This window comes from Chelonoidis abingdonii, chromosome 21 (genome assembly GCF_003597395.2).
Source record: "Chelonoidis abingdonii isolate Lonesome George chromosome 21, CheloAbing_2.0, whole genome shotgun sequence".
NCBI classification, from domain to species: Eukaryota; Metazoa; Chordata; order Testudines; family Testudinidae; genus Chelonoidis; species Chelonoidis abingdonii.
In genome coordinates, this window is record NC_133789.1 from 2695016 (window position 1) to 2719303 (window position 24288).

Below are 24288 nucleotides of genomic sequence, written 5' to 3' on the forward strand. Positions count from 1 at the left end.
GTTTTATGCAGCTCATTGAAAACATGCTGCCTTGAATGTAACCTTTGGTGCTCTCAATTTCTGTATATTCTACATTCCAATCAGCCAGTTCCCTCTAGCCCAGTGCTGCCCTCATCCCAGTATTATCAGAAGCAAAAGTGTATCCTTCCAGTAGTTCCAGATGGGATGCGGTGGAAAACCCACCAAAATCCTACATAATGCCATTCAACAGGATCACCTCCTCCAGGCTCCTGTGTTACGGTCTGGATACCTGCTCTCAGACAAGGAAATATGCAGAAATAGGTGGGGTTCAGAGACAGTCAACAAAAACCAATTAGAAACCTGGAGATCCTTTCCTATGAAGAGAAGATGGAAAGGCTGGGGTTGTTTATTTCGGAGGGAGATGAATAAGAGGGGAATGCAACGGAGAAACACAAGGGTCCAGTCAGTAAATTTGAAATGTATCAAATTTAAAACTGGTCAAAGAAATAATCTGCATGAAAAAAAAAATAGCCCATGGCACTCACTGCCTGAGGCCAAAAGCTCGATCCAGGACTCAAAGGGTTAGAAAGTTTTATATGGATGAGAACATCCACGGCCACATTAGTTACTATTTTAAAACACATTTAGAAAGCACAATCCTCAGGCTTCAGGATACAAGAGTCATTAACTGATAGGGGCCAGGAAGAAACTTCTCCTGTGGGTGGATGATTCCATAATTGTCCATGATGAGGTTTCTAGCACCTTTCTGTGAAGTCTCCTGTCAGAGACAAGACATCAAGCTAGACAGACTGTTGGTACTATCCAGTGTAGCAAGCATGCCTATCTTCTTAGGCAAAAGACTGTGAATACGGCTGGCAAAAAGTTACCAGATTAAGATAGTCTGCAGCCAGTTGTTAAAAACTGACCCTCCTCCCAGCTGCTAAAGTTCACACATGCAGTCCCTGTAGAGCAGTGGTGGGAAACCTGCAGCCCATCAGGGTAAGCTGGTTGCAGGCCGCGAGACATTTTGCAGCTGTTGACCGTCCACAGGCACAGCCCCCCGCAGCTCCCAGTGGCTGGGAACAGGGAACCGTGGCCACTGGGTGCTGCGGGGGGGGCTCTGCCTGCAGACACTGACGATCCGCAAAATGTCTCATGGCCCGCAATCAGCTCACCCTGATGGGCCGCAGGTTGCCCACCACTGCTGGAAAGTCTGCAGCTGCAGTTCTTGTCCAATATGCAGAAAATATAAGTTAGTTTGGATGCTCTACTTCAATGGAGTCTAACACTGGCAAGGCTTTAACGTCAGTTGCAGGCACTGTTTTCAATGCCTCCAGTACAGCTCCCTCTCTCTGAAGGACTCCCACATTTCCGTGATCCAGCCTCACAGTTGGAGTTTACTGTACCACACTCCTCATCTTCACATGGACTCTGCCATTCATGAAATCAGAAGGGCTGGTTCTGCACTGCACAGTGTTAATGTACTATGCTTTAAGGGGAAATGAGAGCCTTTGTCACAAACGAAGTATGCATATCTTCCTGTTGGTATGCATACTTCCACCTTTTCATATTCTCTGTATGTATAAATCTCCTGTCTGTGTGTTCCATTCTATGCACCTGAAGAAGTGAGCTGTAGCTCATGAAAGCTTATGCTGAAATAAATTTGTTAGACTCTAAGGTGCCACAAGTACTCCTGTCCTTTTTGTCACAAACGAACACCTCCCCTCACCATGGCGGCTGGCTCTGACAATCTTCCTCATTTGCACAGAAGAGGTGTATAGCTGTGGCTTTTCACAGAGGTTAAAAGGAACAAAACAACTGCTGTCGTTTGTCTCCACTCCACCTATATTGATGGGTACCTGGAAGATGTTCTGCCCACGCTTCACACCCCACCCCCTGCCAAAAAAATATCTGTGTGTGAAGTGTGTTATCTAGAAACATTCCCCACCCACCTCAACCCCAAGGGTTTTACTATTTTGTTCATTGACTTCCCCCTCCACCCCAACTGCAGGCAACCTAGAATAACAATGTACATGCAGCGGGGTGAGGAGTTCAGCTTCCCTTTGCAGCTTCCACGAGTTACACTGAACAACTTCTACTCCCAGGGACCTGCCGTCCCCTCTCCTCTTGCTTTCTAGTGTGCGCTCCAGCAGTGGGAAATCTGGAGGTGAGGCATGCAGGGAAGGCAGAGCAGGGAAAGGATTATGGATTAGGACACCATGTCCTGCAGCTTATCTCTAACATCATGCTGACCGTTGTGGTCTAATTAGGGGTGGCCAGCCTGAGAAGGAGCTAGAACTTACCAATGTACATTGCCACAGAGCCATAGTAATATGTCAGCAACCCCCCCTCAGCTTCCCCCCACCCTACGCACAGCACCTCCCATCCACCGGCAGCCTCACTGATCGGACTCCCCCTCCCTCCCAATCAGCTGTTTCCTGGCATGCAGGAGACTCTGGGGGGAGGGCATGGAGTGAGGGCACAGAAGGCTTAGGGGAAGGAGCAGGAAGGGGTGGAGTGGCAGAGCCAGGGGTTGAGTAGTGAGGACCCCCCGGCACATTGGAAAGTTGGCTCCCGCAGCTCTGGCCCCGGAGTTGGTGCCTATACAAGGAGCCGCATATTCACTTCTGAAGAGCCGCATGCAACTCCAGAGCCACAGGTTGGCCACCCCTGGGATCTCTTTGTTCCCTTGTGCTCCCCGTTTATCTGTCTTACGCTCAGAGCGTGAGCTCTTTTGTTCTGTCTTTGTACAGCGCCTGGCACAATGGGAACTACAACACACACAATTAACATGTTTCCCACTTGACATAAGCTATGGCTTCACATAGGGCTTAGACAGAGACCTCACCCACCAACCCATGAGCCAAGTGAGGGGGAAGAAAGATGGTTTCTACTTTGATGGTATCTCTACTGTGTGACGCAATCCACCCTAATGATAATGAACCTGTAGGAGGTCTCAGCACTGGGGAGGAGGCGGAAAGATCTAGTCTGGGTGCCCAAGCAGAGCAGACAGGTTCAGAGATGCCCAATATCTTACCCCAATCTTTTTCACCAGAACTGCTGGAGAATGAACATCTGCTTGAGAGTGACAGCAAGGCAAGAAGCCAAACAGCGAAGGCAAAGCAGGACTAGTCTTTGGTCCCAAAATAACCATCACCCAATCCCTCTGCTCAGAGCAGCACAAGGGGCAGAGGGTTTTCCTCCCCAAAGCAACAGAACTGGAGTCTTGCTGGGCATGCAAACGGGAACAGACAAGACAAAATCTCTTCCGCCTGGACAATAAATGTGATCGACTCCCTTGGAAGGGAGAACTGTTGCACTAGAAGCTCTCTGTTCACGCCAGGGCTCAGTCTCTATTCGAGACAGCGTTTTTTCAAAAGCAAACAGAAGTTTGGCTGCCAACCAGGGGAGGGGGGGGGGCACATCACACTGGGTAAAACCGGGGTATTCACAATCCACACAACTGCTAGGCCACGCAGAGTGTGGGACACGCTGACAAGCTCAACAGCTTGTTTATCAGGTCTGTGGCGCAAACCCAGTAAGAAAATCCTGTCCTCCCGAGCAATATTAGTCATCTTTTTAAAATGTCGCCACTAGCGTTCCCCTATATGGCAGTGTGGGCCCAATCCAAATTCAGGGATGATTCCACTGGGGGGCTGGGGAGGGGGTTTCTAGTTAAGAATTAAGTGTTATTCCTCCTCTCCTGGTTTTCCTTCTCCATGCAGGTTTCCCTACTAGCTACATAAAAATGGCACAGCTGTTCTCCAGCAAGCACTGCAGACACTCTCTCATACCAAGTGGGGTCTGAGGCTCATCTCCAACAGCAAACAGATACAACACCTAACTTCGAGCTGGGAGGAGCTGCCTGATAAAGTGTCAATTGTGCAAACGGTTTTCACACTTCCAGCTGGCAAGTGACTTGGCGTGGCCCCATCACCGCCCATGTGGTAAGGGCGAGATCAAAACAAAGTTAACCCCCTGACCAAAATAAAGTTAACCCCCATGGGGGAAGTTACACCTGAAATCCAAATAATCCTGGCACATGGAAAACAATGAAGTGCGCGTCTCCTTCCCCACCCCTATCCAACTGCACAGCCCACAGAGGTCTTCACACACCATCTGGGGGTGCAGCGTGCAGGGACCAGGCACTGTTCCAGCTGAGCGAGGCAGTAAGAGACGCTGATCCCACTGGAACCTGCAATCTCCAGGGCCCGCACCTCCCTACTGCTATCAAAGGAGGCAGCGTTTGCTCCATTTTATATGCAGGACATAGCGCCCTTGCTAGCACGGCCCTTGGCTCTGCCCACCTGGAATTAGAACAGCAAACTCTCCAGGGGAGGGGTAGCTCAGTGGTTGAGCACTGGCCTGCTAAAGCCAGGGGTGTGAGCTCAATCCTTGAGGGGGCCACTTAGGGATCTGGGGTTTTATTTAAAAAAAAAAAAGAAAAAAAGTGTCTGGGATTGGCCCTGCTTTGAGCAGGGGGTTGGACTAGATACCTCCTGAGGTCCTACCTTGGGAGAAAGGCTGGTCTCAGGGTTGAGGCTCTGGACTGGGACTCCGGAGATCTGGGTTTAATTGGCAGCTCTGTCACAGGCTCCCTGGGCGAGCCCTTTGTCTGTCCGGATTCTGAACTCTTTGGGGAAGAGACCAGTGATGTGTTTCCACAGGGCCTAGCAAAGAAACAAGAAAAAGTATTTAAACTCCCACAATAAGCAGAAACAGAAGCAACAGGATGAAAAAGAAACAAACGCTTGGCTATTAATTATGAAGATGAAGACCAGACAGGTGATTAAAGGACGGCTGTAGCCACATGGCAATGGGGCTTACCACTGAGAACCGTTTGCAGTTCCGTGCTTACCAGAACTCCAGGCTGAATACTGCCAGACAGGCTGAAATCCTGTTACCAGCTCAGCGGGGTCGTTTTGTAGCCTCCCGCCCTTTGCAGCTCAGGTGATTAGTGGCCATCCGATGAAACGTACCTGATTCGGTGCAATCAGAGCAGTCAGCACTCCCAGCACGGCAGGGACAGCAAAGGTTGGGTTCTTTCCCAACTGAAAGAAGTTAGAGTCAAAGAAAACGCTGATTTGCTTCACAGTCCTGCTTCTGCTGTGAGAGGGAGGGGGTGGGTTTCTGATAGACCTGCCAGCGCTCTCCTTGTAAGTCTGCAAATTCCACATACACTTGGCTTTGCCCCCCTAAAGGAGCATTTCCCTTCCCAGCCAAGGACACTGCCAGCAGCCCAGACTCAGGCCCGACCCAGCACCAAGTCAGCACATGCACGCAGCTGAGGAGCAGATTTCAGCATGTCACGAGGGTTAATGGAGACAGATTAAATAGGCTCTAGTGAAGCTTTGAAAAGCATCTCAGTGGAGAACGGTTTGAGGAGCTGACCCCAGTGCTGGGGACCCTTCACCCAGTGGAGTTACTGACGGCCAGCATAACACCGACAGACCCTGCTCGTCAGCAAGCAGGACTGAACCCGGGGCCTCTGGAGCTTAGTGCATAAGCCTCTGCCGCACAAGCGAAAAACCAACAGGCTCTTAGCTAAGGCTGGAGCAGACTCAGATTCTCTCTCTCTGTAAGTGGCCTCAGTGCCACTATCTGGGGCAGAACCCCACCCCCAGGAGGGGTGTGGGTTACACAAACACTACACTTTTCACAGGAGAGCAGCCACACAGCAACAGGGCAGGCTGTTCTTTGTGTTCCAGCGATGCCTATGAGGCCCATACGATAGCAGAGCCCCCCGTGCTGGGTGCAGTAGATACCTAGGAAGAGATAGCGTCTGCCTCAGAGACCTTACAGCCCCAACACACGAGATAGGACTGGGGAATGTCCCTGTTTTACAGATGAGGAGCTGAGGCACAAAGGGGGTCACACTAGATGGCCCTGGGGGTCTCTTTTAACCCTATGGTTCTAGGAGTCTCTGACTTGCCCACATTCACCTGGCGAGTCGGTGGCAGTGCTGGGAATTGATCTCCTGAGGCCGAGTCATGTGCTTGAACCCCAGGAGCATTCGTTAGCGCTCTGGACTCTTCAGACTCTGGGGATCACCTCGCTCAGCGCCCCAGCAGGGCCTTGGCTATTCTTACCTACCAAGGGAAGGGGGCACATTTGGTGAATTAACACCTCATAACAAAGACAACTGCACCCACCCCACCCCACCCCCAAGTCTGCCACAAAGCAGACCCTGGAAGCCACATGCACAAACCTCTGAGCCAGGGAATGACCTGGGCTGCCAGGGACTGAGTGGGGGCCGGGCAATGGCCCGAGAGAGGCAGGAGAGCCCTGGCCAAGGTGTGGCTGGGGCAGTGCTCTGGGGGTGGGGGGGCCACGATGAAGTGGGGAAAGAGTGTTTTTAAAAAAAATAAAGTTATCAGCTTAATGGGGGGAGCACAGGCGCAAACTCCCCCCATTTGACAGCCAGGTGTGGAAGAGCAGCCTCCCCCCCCGAAATACCCCCCTACACACAGCTCCAGCTCCCAGCCCCCAGGGCCACCTGCTAACCAGCCACCAGGAAGCCACTGGACTCCCCCCAGAACCAGCCCCTGGGGAGCCACTGCAGCCCCCCAAGCCAGCCTCCAGGGAACCACCACTACCCCCCAGAGCCCACCATATATCCATCATTGCCCCCCACACCCGAGACCAGCCCCCAGGGAGTCACCGCTACCCCCTAGAGCTACTGCACCCCCCCAGAGCCCACCCCCATAGACCCACCACTGCCCCCCACGCCACAAACCAGCCGCAGCGAGCCACCACTGCACCATCCAGAGCCCACCCCCCCATACATCGCTGCCCCCCCCGCTGCAAACCAGCCCCCAGAGAGTCACCGCTGCCCCCCACCCGCTGGAGCGTGGGCGGCCTTTGTCTCCCTCTCCTCCCTGCGAGGGACCGGGACCGGGACCGGCCCCACGTGGCCTCAGCGCGGACACCTGGTCAGAAACACAGCTGGGGGGCGTGGCCACAGCAAAACCTCGTCGCGCCCACTCCGGGGAAGGGGGGACGCTCCCCCCGGGGAGGGTGTTGGAACAGCCCGGGCGGGGCGTCTGGCGCAGGAGGTTTTAAAGGGGGCGGGGGCGGGCGTGGCGCATGATTAGCTGGGGGCTTATGGGCTGGAGGTGGGGGGCGCCGGGCCGGCCGGTCCTTGGGGCTCAGGGCACCAGCTGGTGCTGCAGAGGAGGCCCAGGTGGGGCAGCCCCTGGGGTACTGGCCGAGCCTGGGGTGGGGGCTGGCATGGCCCCCTGGCCCAGCAAGTCACGGGGGGGCGGTATCCCTGGGGGCTCTGGAACCATGGGCAGCTCGCCCAGCTCTGTGACTGGTAGCCACGTCCTGGAGAGGCCTGGCTCTGTCGCCTGAGCGTTCTCACTGAACATGCCCCAGTGGCAGGGTGGGGTGCCCGGGAACCCACCCCGTTAGTTTAACGGCTTGCAGGGCATGGTGCAGTGGCTAAGGAATCAGGCGTGAGCAGCGCAGGGCTGTAGGGTACTTGGGTCTCTGCTTAGAGCATAATTTCCTTAACACTAACAAAGGCTGCACCCCCATGGAAGGGAAAATGCTGCACCCTTGGAGGGCTGACGTGAGAAACCATTGTGATGTGCTTCACAGCCAGTGAGCTATGCTGAGCTATGCTGGTAACACATCTGTGCACAAACTGCCCCATTTGCCTTGCACGTGAGGCTGGATTTTGCTGTCTCTAGCCAGCCGGGAGGCCTGAATATTATTTATTACTGATGCATAGAGTGTTGCACTCACACAGGAAGATGCTGCATAACATAACAAACAGCAACACTGCCAAAGGACCAAGTAAAGTGTTTGCAACAGACAAATGGTATAGCTAGGAGTAGATTTAAGAAAATGTATCATCCAGGGTGAATATCAGTGAAATTTTCCTGAGGTTGTGGTCTGTTAGACTGTAAAGATCCCATCCCTTCCAAATGGGGGTGGCAAAACCACATCCTCTGAGAACTAGAGTATCTCGGCTTAATCTCTGCCCTGCAGCCAGATACCAGAGTGTCACATCTGCAATAGTAATCTGCAGATTTGACTACAGGGATCCATCACGCATTTGCCAGACAAGATTGACCCTTTATATGTCTTTTTCATTTCTTGATGAGAAATCTAGCACAGAGTGTAGCTGAACACAGACAAAAGAGAAGCAAAGGATGGTTTTGAACTGAGGCTTGAATGATGGGAGAAGCAGCAGGAGCAGGAGGACCAGTTATTACTGGTTATTTTTATTTAAATAGCATAGATGCTGGCCATACGCGGTATGTGGCCCAAAGATCTTACAGGTAGGAAGAGCCCCACCAACCCGGGAACAAGATCTCTGGCCCCAGATATTGCGAATAGCCCTGAATGAGAATCAGAACATAACTTAAAAGCAAGAGCATTAAACAAGAGCCTGATTTTATCGATTTGTAGATGTATCCCTAACTATGCAATGCAAGTCTCTGCTGCTCAAGAAATCCAGTCTGGAGGAAGATGTTTGTCAGTTGCTTGCATGTGGAAGCAACATCTTCCCTATCACTGGGGTAGAATAAGGAAGGAGTGTCGGTTGCCTTCCATGGCAATACCAGCTGAGAAAGGGCAGCAGGCGGCAGTGCAAAATGTGCTGCACGAGTCTGCGAAATATTCAGCTTTTGTTCCAGTGTGTATGGCAATCGAGTGAGAACACCTTCCCTATAGTGCTTTACTGGGGTGATGGGGGGCAGTCCTCCCCCATCCAAAGCCCTTTCAACGCAAGTGAAAATTGAAGAGCGGGTATATCCGGTCTGACGGGGCGGGAAGTATTGCTTCTCCCCTCTAAAGAAATGGGGCAGCTTTGTAGCAAAAGAGAGGGCTGAGCTGGGCCTTATGAGCGTTATCAGCTCAGGTTGTAATGAATCCCTGATTCTCACAATGCGAGTACGTGCTTTGTAAGCTATGTCCACGAGAGGGCAACATTAGACCATCAGGTTGATTACATCTCTGCGCACCTGTAACCTTCCCCCCCGTAATTAACAGGTACAATGAGTGGAGAGGGAAAGTGAGAGGAAAGCAGCCCAGCACTGGAGTGTGGATCTGTGCTGGGGCGGAGAGCCCAGCAAAGAGAGGGGGGAACTGGAGCATACCCGGTAGACCAGCTCCAATTAGACCCTTATTGTCCTGCTCACGTGCTGAACGCTGCCTAAAAGCTCAGTTTGATGCTTGAACATCCTCATCTTCCTGCCACTGATTCTGTTAAACCCCTTTTTGTTGCTGCCGCTGTTGGGACTTAGACAATCCCAGAGAAATCCCGAAACAATAAGATGCTGGCAAAGGTCAAAGTTTTCTCATTCGAAAACCAGCCTTGGGCCATGTAAGTTGTGGCGTCCTCGAAGTCCCAACAATGGCAGCTTAAAGTTGTCGTAATCCATGTTCAGTCACTTTCCTTTACTGTGAACGATAAACAGTCCAAGGGAAGAATGGGGCTTTGCATTTCTCTAGTGCCTTTCCTCTGAGGATCTCAAAGCACTTTACGGACATTCATGGTGATGCCTTTGTGATGTGGGTCACCATCATCACCCCATATTACAGGGAGACGGACTAAGGGACAGAGAAAAAGTGATGTGTCCAGGTGTTCAGGTTCCTTCCCCACTCTGAACTTTAGGGTACAGATGTGGGGACCTGCATGGACACTTCTAAGCTTAATTACTAGCTTAGATCTGGTATCTCCACCACCATCCAGAATTTCAGTGTCTGGATCGCTCCCTGTCCCCCCAAAACTTTCCCCTCCCTGGGTTGCCTTGAGGGACTTCACCAATTCCCTGGTGAACACAGATCCAAACCCCTTGGATCTTAAAACAAGAAGAAATTAACCATCCCCCTCATTTCCCCTCACCAATCCTTGGTGAGTCCAGATCCAATCCCCTTGGATCTAAAAACAAGGAAAAATCAATCAGGTATTAAGATAAAAAAAGCTTTTAATTAAAGAAAGAAAGGTAAAAATTATCTCTGTAAAATCAGGATGGAAAATACTTTACAGGGTAATCAGATTTATGTAGCCCAGAGGAACCCCCTCTAGCCTTAGGTTCAAAGTTACAGCACACAGAGATAAAATCCACTCAGCCAAAAGGAGCATTTACAAGTTGAGAAAACAAAAATAAGACTAACACACCTTGCCTGGTTGTTACTTACAAGTTTGAAATATGAGAGACTGGTTCAGAAAGATTTGGAGAGCCTGGATTGATGTCTGGTCCCTCTTAGTCCCAACAGCGAACAACCCCCAAAACAAAGAGAACAAACAAAGACTTCCCCCCACCAAGATTTGAAAATATCTTGTCCCCTTATTGGTCCTCTGGTCAGGTGTCAGCCAGGTTTACTGAGCTTCTTAACCCTTTACAGACAAAAGAGGCATTAACCCTTAACGATCTGTTTATGACACCAGGGCTGCACTGTGGCGTGAGCTAGAACAGAACCCAGGCATCCTGGCCCCAAGGTTTCTCCTCCTAACACTGGTGAGCTACCGTAGAAGTGAGGCACAAACCCTGGAGTACTGACTCCCACACCTCTGTTCTAAACACTAGACAGCACATTCCGGCGTCAATCAAGAGCAATCTGCCATTCAGATGGACTCGTCGTTTCGATAGTTATAGGGATGGTGCTGAAAACAACATGCAAAATCTGCAAAATTCTATTCTTTCTGGCTTCTGTACGAAGCCCATTCCCCAGCATTGGCTCACCCTCCACCAGTTGCATTTCAATGATGTGACTAGCAAATTGTACATGTGGCTTTCTCTCTTTCTTCTCCCCACGGGGGCGGGGGGGGGGGAAACAGCGTAAGTGTGTGTACTGTACTAAGTGTTTAGATTAGCAAGCCAGTAGCATAGCGTGCCCTTGCAATGCATGGAAAGGTGGTGAGGCGTGAGATTGGGTGCTATAATCCCAGTGGAGTTCGTTTCACAGTCATTGGACTGGCCCAGTGAGCTCTTGAATTGGCAGGGACTTGTTCATCATTGCTTTATCAGTGAGGTCATTTCTCAGCCCGGTTTTCCTGGTCTCAGCTTTTACAGGAAAGAAGAGTATTACTGACACTTTGTCACTCAAAAAGATAAATAATCAGGGCTATTTACCTGCATCCACGAACCTGCATGTTTTGTTCAAATAGTGCTTTTAGTTATTTCCCATGAAACTTACCCATCCAGGTCTAGGCGCAGACCTTTCTTATGTATCGAAGTGGCTGGGCTTTCGATGATACGGCTTGGCATGGGCTGTGACTCATATGTAATAAATCCATATTGACATTTCTGGTGTGCCCACACCTGGAATACTGCATGCAGTTCTGGTAATGGCACCTAAAAAAAGAGAGAGTACAGAGAAAGGCAACCAAAATTATTAGGGTTATGGAACAGCCCCCATATGAGGTGAGATTACAAAGACTGGGACTGTTTGGTTTGGAAAAGCGGTGGCTAAGGGAGGCTATGCTAGCGGTCTATAAACCCATGACTGGAGTGGAGAAAGCGAACAGGGAAGTGTTATTTACTCAGTCACGTAACAGAACCATCAGGGATCACCCAATGAAATTAATCAGTAGCAGGTGTAAAACAAACACAAGGAAGGACTTCACACAGTGCAGTCAGACCGTGAAGCTCCTTGCAGGAGATGTGAAGGCCAAAAGTATAACTGAGGTCAAAAAAGAACTGGATAAATTCATGGAGGATGGGACCGTCAATGGCTATTTGCCAAGATGGTCAAGGACGCAGCCCCATACTCTGGGTGTCCCTAAACCTCTGACTGCTAGAAGATGGGAGTCGACGACAGGGGATGGATCACTTGAGGATTCCCTGTTCTGTTCATTCCCTCTGGGCACCTGGCACTGGCCACTTTTAGAAGACAGGCTACGGGGCTAAATGGACCATTGGTCTTACCCAGTCTGGCCATTCTTGAGGGTTACTCTGGAACTCAGGACAGAAAAGTCAGGGGGACAGAGAGAAAGTTCCCAAGCTAATTCGCTAATGAAGGAAACCAATAAAACCAGAAGGCAGATCATCTTGTCCTCATAAATGCTGAGTGCCTTCCCTTTGCCATGCCACGTTTGGTCAGTGTTATGAGAAAAGCACTGGAAATTCCTTATGGCAGGATGAAAATTAAATAGGCCATTGTGGCAAGTTTGACACATGGGTCGAGCCCACCCCCGACTGCCAAAATCAGTTTCTGACTGGTGGTCTCTCGAGAAAAGAGCTCCTTTGCTGTGCAAGGGCCTGTGTTAGGCAGGACTTTAGCAGGCTCTGGGTGTGGAAGGGGCAGAGGGCTTGGGGCACCAATGTCTTTCAGACTAGCTGACCTCATGCCAGACTGTTCCATGTCAGTCTGCTGGAATTGCAAATCTTACTCTGTTATGATTTGCTGAACCTGAAGCCCTGAGCCCAGGGGACGGCTGAGAAAGTGCTAGCGAGCTGTTCAGTGCTTTTTTTCCAAGGCAGCTTGCCTTCCTCCTGGGGGAAAATCCCTTCCAGCTCCATTAGCAGCTTCCATTTCTCTCCTTGAAGTGAATTTAGCACTAGTGAAAGGTGCTGGCTTGGCAGCACTAGCGGGCTGAAGTCTGTTTATTCACAGGACAGTTAGAATCAGGGTGGATTTGATTTAAATCACTAGTCAGGAAGACTCGATTTAATCATGGATTTTTATATAAATGTGCATTCTTCTTGGTTGTTATAACCTTAATGCATATTCTTCACAACTCAGAGATAGATGTCGGTTTCATTTTTAGAAGGTACATGCTATGCATTTTTAAGTGATTTATTCTGAAAACTTTTCTGATTAGTTTTACAGCTATATCAGAAAATGAATGATTGTTTGGTTATTTCATTTACCAAAGGTAATTGAAACAGATATGTATGAAGTCATTGGGAGGTGAACTATCTTCAGTTCAGCAGGTTAATCATTAATATTTGGAGGATTTCCTTGCCATGCTGTATTAGGAGGAGAACATCATCAGACAGATATTTAAATTGTTTTATTTAACTAAAACAACAACATTATGTAGTCTGGATTTTTTTCTTCAACAGCAAACATATAATACTTTAACAAACAAGCATATGTCCCCGCTTCTCACATTTATCTCCAGACTTCTCCTTGTCCAGATCTATTCCACCCCAACAATCTTCTATTCATTGAACTTTTTGAAACTTTGCACTTTTAGAGAGAAGTAAGGAATTGACTCTGTGTACACAAATTTTCAGAGGGACAATAGGTTTGAGGTCTGTTATTTCTCACCTCTATATATTATTTATTTATTTAAAAACATTTTTGCTGTTAACTAGCATATTATCTCTGGAGACACAAATCCACAGTTTGAGAACTTGCAAAACTAAGCATCTCTGATGGTATCCTCTAGACTGAGCACTGAGTCCCATTAAGTGGATAGAAAGATTAACTCAATAATAGATACAGAAGCCCCTGGAGCCCCATAAGATTGGGTCCCTAATCCATGAACTATTGAAACTCATTTACAAAACTTTTCTTAAACACGACATGAATTCATTGTCTCATACTATAGAATTAGAATTTATAAGCAGTATTCCATGATGAGAGATCTTTGCGCTATAATGTAGCTTAATTAAAACTGTCTTCAGATAGATTTTTTCCTCAAAAAGCATTTTATCAAAAAAATCTGATTTAAATAAGAAAAATCTGATTTTTGATTTAAAAAAAAAAGATTTTTATCCACCCTGGTTAGAATATGGACAGCAGCAAGGCAAGCATCCCGCATGCATTGACCCCACCAATTCTGCCTCAACCCTGCTCCTGGACAGACTGCACCTCAGTCCTCTCTACTCACCCCTGAGGCTGCCGGCGGGGGGAGCTGGGGGCATTGCGGGGCTGGCCTGAGAGGGGTCAGAATGTGAGAAGCCTGGGACTGGAATAGCAGGGAGTCGGCGAGTCAGCACAGAGGTTCCTCGACAGCTGTGCACGTGTCTCCAGCACTGGAGCAGCGCAGCGGGCTGGGTGGGACTGGAGACCAGGACCCGTCAAGCAGGGGCACTGCAGTCCGGGGTTGAGAGACGCAGCGGCTGACTGTGTCCGGAAGAATCTGTAGGCCATGCTGTCACCTGCTCTAGCTGATGTTAGCCACCTCCCACTTTCATCAATACCTCCAAAGCGTTTTCAGCATAGAGCGGCGGTGGGCAGGTGTCAGCCCGTCGCAATGCATCTAGGCAGGGCAGCCCAGGCTTTACCGGCTCTGGGCTCTCCCCTGTGAACAAACAGTGAAGAGTGTGAGGAGCGGAGGGGCCTATCTGCAGCACCAACTGCCACTCGGCGACTGCAAACAAAGGCGTTGGCCACAACGGAGCCAGACTCTTGCTGCAGGAGGACGCCAGCTCTACAGCTGGGATCACACAACTCTGCGCCCTGTGCCGCATCAGAGCATGGGAAACAAACTGATGGAGCTCCCTAACTCAGACAGCAGAAGTTGCTGAGATCTATGGTGGTTCCCTGGGGCCTCATCTGAAGCCCGCCAAACTCAGTGGAAAGGCTACCTTAGACGTCACTGGGGGTTAGGTCAGGTCCATGATGAATGAACATCATTATTATTCATTATTTGTATGAACGTAGTACCCAGCCACTGGCCAGGATCCTGTTATTCTAGGAGCTGTATAAGTAGATCCCAAATGTGATTTCTTCACACAATGCACAGTCAACCTGTGGGACTCCTCGCCAGAGGATGTTGTGAAGGCCAAGACTATAAGAGCGTTCAAAAAAGAACTAGATAAGTTCCTGGAGTATAGGTACATCTGTGGCTATTAGCCAGGCTGGGCAGAGATGGTGTCCTAGCCTCTGTTTGCCAGAAGCTGGGAATGGGCGACAGGGGATGGATCACTGACGATTCCCTGTTCTGTTCATTCCCTCTGGGGCTCCTGGCATTAGCCACTGTCAGAAGACAGGACACTGGGCTGGATGGACCTTTGGTCTGACCCAGTCTGGCTGCTCTTGTGTTCTTAGGTTCCCAGCACCCCACTGGCCCACCCACAATGGTCTTCCTAGCAGGTTTCCAGCTCCCCATGATTTGCACCCGTCACAACCCCATAGCTCACGATGTGGCCGAAGCACCAAATGCCTGTTTTTTTTCAGTTTTCAGTGAAAAGGTGAGCAGTGATCAGATGATTAGCATAGTGAACATCAGTGTAAAGGGGGTAGGATCTGAGGCTAAAATAGGGAAAGAAGAAGTTAAGAATTACTTAGACAAGTCTTCAAGGTCAGCAGGGCCTGATGAAATACACCCTAGAACACTTAAGCAACCAGCTGAAGAGACCTCTGAGGCATTAACGATAATTGTTCAGAAAACGGAGGACGGGAGAGATCCCAGAGGCCTGGAAAAGAGCAATATACTATCTAGGTATAAAAAGGGGAATAAGGACAAACCAGGGAATTATTAACTCTAGTGCCTGGAAGGATAATAGAGCAAATAATCACACAATCCATTTGTAAACACCTAGAAGATAATAAGGTGATAAGTAACGGTCAACACAGATTTGTCAAGAGCAAATCAGGTCAAACCAACCTCATGTGTCCTTCTCTGACGGTAACAAACCTTGTGGCGATGGGATATATCTCCGCTTTTGCCATGTTTTTGTTACTCTCTCATGTGACGTTCTCATAATGATCTGGAGGATGGCATGGACTGCATCCTCAGCAAGTTCGCAGATGACACTAAGCTGGCGGGAGAAGTAGATACGCTTGGGGGTGGGGATAGCATCCAAAGTGACCTAGACAAATTGGAGCACTGGGCCAAAAGAAATCTGATGAGGTTCAACTAGGACAAGTGCAGAGTGCTGCACTTAGGATGTAAGAATCCCATGCACTGCTACAGGCTGGGGCCTGACTGGCTAAGCAGCAGTTCTGCAGAAAAGGTCTTGAGGATTACAGTGGACGAGAAGCTGGATATGAGTCAGCAGTGTGCTCTTGTTGCCAAGAAGGCTAATGGCAGATTGGGCTGCATTAGTAGGAGCATTGCCAGCAGATCAAAGGAAATGTTTATTCCACCCTATTCAGCATTGGTGAGGCCACACCTGGAGTATTGCGTCCAGTTTTGGGCCCCCCAGTACAGAAAGGATGTTGAAAAATTGGAAAGAGTCCAGCGGAGGGCAACAAAAATGATTAGAGGGCTGAAGCACATGACTTATGAGGAGAGGCTGAGGGAACTGGGGTTATTTAGTCTGCAGAAGAGAAGAATGAGGGGGAATTTCATAGCTGCTTTCAGCTACCTGAAAGGGGGTTCCAAAGAGGATGGAGCTCGGCTGTTCTCAGTGGTGGCAGATGACAGAACAAGGAGTAATGGTCTCAAGTTGCAGTGGGGGAGGTTTAGGCTGGTTATTAGGAAACACTATTTCATTAGGAGAGTGGTGAAGCACTGGAATGGGTTACCTAGCGAGGTGGTGGAATCTCCTTCCTTAGAGGTTTTTAAGGTCAGGCTTGGCAAAGCCCTGGCTAGGATGATTTAGTTAGTGTTGGTTCTGCTTTGAGCAGGGGGTTGGACTAGACACCTCCTGAGGTCCCTTCCAACCCTGCTATTCTATGATTCTGTGATAATCAAACTAGGGAAATATAGCCTAGATGAACCTACCATAAGGTGGGTGCACAACTGGTTGGAAAATCATACTCAGAGAGTAGTGCTCAATAGTTCACAGTCAAACTGGAAGGTCATATCAGGAGGAGTCCCGCAGGGATCTATCCTCGGGTCAGTTCTAGCCAATATCTTTGTAAATGATTTGGATAATGGCATAGAGAAACACTTATAAAGGTTGCAGATGATACCAAGCTGGGAGGGATTGCAAGCACTTTGGCGGACAGGATTAGAATTCAAAATGATGTGGACAAACTGAAGAAATTATTTGAAATAACTAGGCTGAAATTCAGTGACAAATGCCAAGTACTCCACGGGAAGGAATAATCAGTTGCAAAATACAGAATGGGAAATGACTGCCTCGGAAGGAGCACCGCAGAAAGGGATCTGGGGGTGATATTGAACCACAAGCTAAACATGAATCAACAATGCAATATTGTTGAGGGGCGGGGAGTGAACATCATTCTGGGATGTATCAGCAGGAATGTTATAAGTGAGACGTGAGCAGTAATTCTTCCGCTCTACTCAGCACTGATAAGGCCTCAACGGGAGTATTGCAGCCAGTTCTGGGCACCAGGCTTCAGGGAAGATGTGGACAAATGGGAGAAAGTCCAAAGGAGAGAATCAAAAATGATTAAAAGTCCAGAAAACATGACCTATGAGGAAAGAATGGGGGAAAGATGGTTTGTTTAATCTGGAGAAGAGAAGACCGAGGGGGACATGATAAGTCCAAGGATTTAAAAGTTTGTTATGATAAACCTCTGACGACAGGACAGGAACCCATGAAAATTGCAGCAAGGGAGATTCAGGTTAGACATTTCCTGACTGTAAAGGTGGTTAAGAACTATACCAAATGACCTAGGGAGATTGTGAAATCTCCCTCGCTGGAGGTTTTAAAAGCAGGTTGGACAAACATCCATCAGGGATGTTCTAGATAATACCTGGTCTTGCTTCAGTGCAGGGGCCTGGACTAGATGACCTCTCCAGTCCCATATCTCTGATTCTCTGATCTCACCTCCTTCTCCTTGATCCTCTGCCTCCTCACCCATCCATTGGCTCCCAAGTCCCAGCACCTTGTGACCCTGCCTCTCCCCTCCCACCTCCAGCTCCCCCTCCTTCCCGACTTCGCCCTCCTTATCGCCAATGCCAAGTGTAATTAATGCACCTGGCTGAGGCCAGAAATGCCTCCCACCATCCGGCCGTTTTGCTGAGCAAACTTAGGTGCAGCTTCCCCTCCAGAGTTACTTGCCTATCAGTCATCCCGCTGGGTGGTATTGAGACCTGGACAAACAGCATGGGCTGCGGAAACAGAAGAGGAAAAGTCCACGTGGAGGGGGGGACTATTCTCGCTTCACCTGGCTGACAAAGAACCTGGATCCCGAAACAATAGCTCTGCCTTTTACAGTTCCTTGCCTACAGGGTGATAGATCCCAAGGCCAGAAGGGACCATTGTGCGCGTGTCATCCAAACCCCTGTACGGCACAGGCCAGAGAACGCCCCCACAATAATCCCCAGAGCAACACCCCGTCCTGATTTCAGTGCTGGGGCAATTGTTCCCTCACTGTTAACAATGTAGGCGCTATTTCCAGTCTGAACGGCGATGGGGGACCCGTTCCTGGATGAGGGAGCTGTTCCTGGGCTAGGGAATCCGGAGAGTGCTGGCTTAGGTTGATAGTGAATGGTGCCTTGAGAGGAAGGATAGTCCCATGGTTAGAGCGGTAGCTGGGTTCTCAGGACAGCCGGGTCCCTGCTCTGCCACAAGCTTAGTGTGGGATCGTGGACAAGCCACTTAGCCCCAGATTTCTAAAGGTGTCCAGGCGTTGTGGTGACCTGTCAATGAGATTTTGGCTCCTACCTGCCTAAATCTCTTCTGAAAATGACATGGAGTCTCCTTGGTCAGTTCGGCATTGCAATGGTGAGCATCCCAAGACCTGAATATCTTTGCACATCTGCATCTCAGTCTCTCATCTATGAAATGCAAACAAGAGCCCTGCCTGCCTCCCTGGCTGGGGGCATAAATACATGAACCTCCGGGGGTGGGGGCTGTGCAAAGACCTGAGCCCAACGGTGGGGGGAATGGATCAAGGCCCAGAGCATCAGGTGGCCCTAGCCTAACCTACGGCCACTGTCACCTTCTTCATTGTGTTGTAGATTCCCTCCCCAATGCCCCTTTGTCCTTAATGTAGCATTAGGGGCCATCCAGACAGCAGCTACTTGCCCGTGTACATCCTCGGTGCAGCACCCCCGGCGTCAGCTCCTGGATGTCTGGGGAAAAGAGGGCAGGAAACGTGTCTTCAGTGCTGCAGTGTTGCCTTAAAGTTGATTTTCATCCACGAATTGGGCTGTCTGGACTGGGAGACTGGGCAGTGCCCTTCCAGTGGAGAGCACCTCTGTTCACAGCCATAGAGTGTGCGGCCAGAGGGGAGCCCCAGATCGCTAGTTTGACCTCCTGGGCAGCAGATCCCACCAGCCATCCCAGCAGCCGCACAGAACCCCACCACTGACATGCGTCTGGCGTGTCACAGCCCCCAGGAGACTGGACCCTTGTGTGCCACAGGCAGAGTCAGGAGGAGCTGGGCGCATCCGTGCCCGAGGCCCCTGCAACGGCAGGTTCTGGCTCTTCCTGGGATACCATCAGTGTGTGCAGAACTGCACCTGCCACTGGGACCTCTGGGGGGCTCGGAGAAATAGGCCATAATGTACCTTTCCTCCCAGTTATATGCACCATACACAGCTAGTGATTAAACAGCCTGGCCCCTGCGCACTAGGGTCCCTGGGACGCCTCCGTGCAAGAGATTCAACTACACTCCAGACTAGATGAGATTATGCAAAATTTCCTTCAAACTATAGCGGGTGGGCAGATCCAACAGGCGTTTTTCTATCCTCCACAAACATCCCCGGCCCCTGCCTTCCTCACCTCCAGGTTTTCCTAACATGAACATTTTAAAACATGGTTTCTATTTCCAGCCTTCCCGCACTTCTGGTCCAGCCGGGCACGCGCGCAGACCCCCGGCACAGGTGTGCACACGCCTTGCAGATGCCGTATGCGTATACACACCCCCCGTGACGCAGGCTGCACTCCCACATGCAACACATGCTCAGACCATCTGACTTTGCTGACATTTTGGGGTACCCCCCACTTTAAGCCATCCCCATTGTCACCCCAAAGGAACCGCTGGGTTTGATCAGGGTCTCGTCCCACGTGAGTCTGGGAGAAACTTTAAATAGCAACAGCTTGTTCTCCTCAGCAGCTCATATTAATAATTCCTCTGCTCAATTCCTTTGCTCGCCGGCTCCATGGCTCATTGCGGGATCATGTGAGGAATGTTCCTGTCTGACAATACAAAGGCGTGCCCCCAGGCCTCCCGTCAGGCCCCAGATTCTGTTGGTACTTGAGAGCGCGATGATTCAGGCCAGGGCTGAACTAATGAGTAGTTTTCCTCATGAGTGTTGCATCCGCCCTGCACTCAATCACTTGCACTGGAGAGGAGCCCATCAGAACCACCCCAAAATGCATTGCTTTCACGCTAAAATGCTGCCTTTCATAACCCAGGGCTTCTCAGGCCTGATCTGAAGGTGAAATGAACCCGTTGGATCTCTCCCTTCGCTCTGATGGGCTCTATTCCTGCACAATATCTAGAGAGTTTTTCATCCTGAGGGATCCCCAGGAGCTTTACAAACTGTGCAGGGGACACTTCACTCAGCACAGCAGTGCAGCCACCTCCAGGATGGGCTGTCGGGGCTGTTTGAGGTTCTGCTCCAACACCTATTGAAGTGATTGGTGATTTCACTGGGGGCAGGGCGTGTCCATCCTGCACCCTGAGCCTGGGTCTGAGCGTCCACATGGCAATGGAAATCTGGGCTTCCCCACCGTGCTGGCGCGTCCGTTCTGCAATGCACAGACGCACAACGAAAGAGGCCAGGCCAGGAAATGTATCCCTTTGAAGCGGTAGAGGGAATTTAGGGAAGCTGCCCACATGGGAATTTCGCCTGGATCCTGGAGTGTACGTCCCTCCCCAAGTGAAAGGTGCCAGGGGATTGTTAATGGGTGGGAGTGGTCAGGACCTCCCCATGGTGCCCCCTAACGCTGCCAGGGACAGGGTAAGTGCCTGCATCGACACCACCACCCGCACATCACCTGGGTGTTCCCTGAAGGTCTCCGATCCACGTTCTAGCCAGGCTTGGCTTGTGAGAGCTGGTGGGATCACAGCCCGCGGCTCCCAGTTAGGGACTGGAGACCAGAGAAACAGAGCTCAAGTCACACCCACATGTCGGCAAGAGAGGTGTGAACGCCGGGCCCCCTCAGCACATCCATCCTTGGGAATGGCGAAAGGGGCCCTGATTCCAAACCTGTCGAGGGCTCCTCAACTGGCCCCCCCATGGCCTGCACTAAAAGTCCCTTTAACACCAGTGGGAGCCAAGTTCATTAACTCCACATTGCTGAGCCAACACGAGGTGCCTGGCACAGTCGGCGGGAATCTCCCCGATGCAGGAGAGTGCCCCAATCCAAACCCCCCCCCCCCGAGTAGCCTCTGCGATTGTAATGGGGAGGGTGGGGGGCGCCGGTGCTTGGTGGGGATTGGCAGCAAGACGGTGGCATCACAGGGCACACGTTGCACTATGTCTGGCGGGGGAGCCAGACGGCAGGTAACAGGAGCCTGTGATTCATCCCAGCTCTTACAGAAACAGGGAACTTGTTCAGAACTGCAGCTAGGAAGCTCCCAGAGGCACCTTTATAAGGAAAGCTTTGGGCGCCTGACGTGTGGATTTCCGAAGAGGGGGAAACACCCACTCAGGAGTGCCCAGCACCACCTGAGCTGTCTCCTCCGCCACTGGGGACATCCCCCACCAGACAGCTTCACCGGGGGGGGGACGGGGGATGTTGTTTTATGCAAACCTCCTCATTAAAAAATCCCATCTCCGGAAATGATTAATTAAAGGAAACATCAGCCCAACGGCCTGGCCAAGGGAAACGTTGCAGACAGGGCCCAGGCTTGAAAAGGGAAAATGCACGAAGAGAAGTAAATGATGGAGGACCTGCCTCTGGCCTTTCTGCCGGCGCCTGTGTGCTCTTCCCCTGGCTCCTGCTACACGCTGCCCCAGGCGGGCTGGAGAAGCTGTGGCCTGTCTCCAGGGTCTCAGCCCATCCAAGAGCATGAGCTAGTGGGACAAATGCAACCCGCCGAGTGTGACACACAGCCTGAGGCGGTCTTTCATCTCCACTAGGGAGGTGGGAGCTGCAGGCTGTGCGGGGTGAGGGGGTCACTCTTGTATTAAAGGTGGGGATAGCTGCAATCCGCTCCATGGCCTGAGTGGGCTTGGGAGCAGGAGCCCTAACTGTGCTCAACACCCCCAACGCCTCCTGGGATCGGTCCTGGCTCAGCCGCAGGATTCCCACTAGGGCCAACCTGGGAGCGCCAGCCACTGATGGAGGCAGAAAGCAGGAAACAAGGAAGCGCTGGGCCTGCCATGCTGAGCCGCCCAGGCCGGGGGCAGTGGGAGAACAGCCCTGACAGCGGTTCAGGATGCTGCCGGGCTCACCACCCCCTGTGAAGACAGGCGTCACAACCCCTGCCCTGTGACACGGCCACGCTCACACTAACGTTCCCGCCTGCACAGACCCACGTGGCTGCCATGGCTGGCCGAGGCCTCATGGTGTGTGTTGGGGGGTGCTGTTGAGTCTCTCCCTAGCAAGGCCCATTGTTGCTTGGCAGAATGACCCAGTCCCTGGGAGCGGATACGAGCCACCTGCTGCTTGCCGCGGGGTTCGTTGTCTCACAGGGAGCACAAAAGGCTCCTATTCAGCAGAAGGCGGCTGATGAATGTAGCTCTGGGGGAGCGTCACTGCTCTGAGTAAACACGTTCTGCAGGCGGGTTCCAAGAAGAGGTGACTCACCTGACAGCACGTGGGGCGGTTCTGCAGACCCTGCCGGAGCTTGTGACTTGGCAGGGGTGGGGTGGGGGGACCCCTCTTCTCAGGAACCAGGCACTTGCTGCTCTTCACTCCCTCATGTTTCTAGCATGAGTCTATGGATCAAATTCGTTCCTGGTGCAACTCCATTGGCTGCACTGGCCTGTGCCTCTAAATCTCAGATTCTGTTGCCTCAGGGTCTGCTCTTCTGTACTCCCATGGCCTATACATCAGCCAAACAGGCTGCACGTATCACGCCAATGTCCGCTCTGGAGACCTGCATTCAAAAATCTGACCTCAACCACAATAAGTTTGTTGGCCTCAGTGCATGATTTTCAGGGGCTGGGGTTGTGGTTCTGCCTAGGAGCCATCAGAACTGCAGTGTTTGCAGGTTCAGAGTGAAGTTCAATGTTCAAAGGGTGGCTGAGTGACCAGATGTCCCAATTTTATAGGGACAGTCCTGATATTTGGGGCTTTTTCTTATACAGGTGCCTATTACCCCCCACCCCATCCCAATTTTTCACACTTGCTGTCTGGTCACACTAAGGGGTGGGGTAAGGTGTCTGCAGATCAGGGCCAAGGTGCATCAAGGGGCTGCATATGGGGATCCCAAGACTGGAAGAGCTAGGAGCCTCAGGCCAGGACTGCGGGGGATTCCAGAGCTGTGGGGATCCCGAGACTGGAGGAATACCAGAGTAAGGGAGTTGCAAACCAGGACTGAGGTGCATGGGCCGAAGTGAGGGAGGACGGCATGGCCAGCCCTGAGAGTGTGCCAGTAATTGGTAACTTTCATGACCGACAAATTCACACAACATAGTTTCAATGATCAAAAACTCGGCACATGTCGTACCGCGTCCGGGTGGCAGTGTGCCTTTCAGAGCCCTTCACCGGGTGCCACAGGCAACGCGCAAAACTCCGGATGGGATAATAATCAACCATGGTGCTCACGCAGGGCTCTCCCATCTCCAGAGAGCCGTCTGGACACTAGGAACACTGTGCGGCGCTCTCTGTGCAGTAAAACACCTCTCCAAACCGGAGTAAGTCCCCAGCGCCGTATCGGCGCCTTGAGTGAGTCCAACAAAATGCATTCGCTACAGGACCACCCAGAGGATTCAGGGAGCCTGGGGCAAAGCAATTTCGGGGGCCCTTTCCATATAAAAAAGTTGTAATACTATAGAATACTATATTCTCGTGGGGGCCCCTGCGGGGCCCAGGGCCTGGGGTAAATTGCCCCACTTGTCCCCCCCCGGTGGCCTTGACTCACTAACGGTGTGGTGCTGAGTTCCGAGGGAAAGGTGCAGGGAGCGCAAGTCCTGAGTTCTGAACTGGAAAAGAGCAGACTGCAGAAACCAGCCAGGAGAGAACACGTGCTGTCAGGGGAGAGCTAGCAGCAGCAGAGCAGGGGATTTGGGCCAGGCTGCCATGACGTGCTGAGTGGCTGCAGCATGTTGCACAGGAAGAGTTGTGCAGTCCTAGGTGGCTTCTCTACAGTATTACCCCCGTCCTGCCCCACCGACAAAGACGTTTCACTGCAGAGCTACCCGTCCCATTGTAAGGGTTCCTTTGGGACTCCTCCCCGGGTTGTCTGAAATAAAAGGAGTTTGCAGAATTGTTCGCCCTGCTTTGCTGGGCACGTAACAATGTGCCTGGGTTCCCTTTTATAAACCCTTTTCAGCTGACCTGGATGCATAGGCGCCAGCTTCTTTCCCTGAGGGGAGGGTGCTCAACCCCTGCCCAGTCATAGGCCCCGCCCCTACTCCACCCCTTCCCCCAAGGCCCCACCTCTTCCCGCTTCCACTTCAGCCCACCCCACCTCTTCCCCCGAGCACGCCCCGTC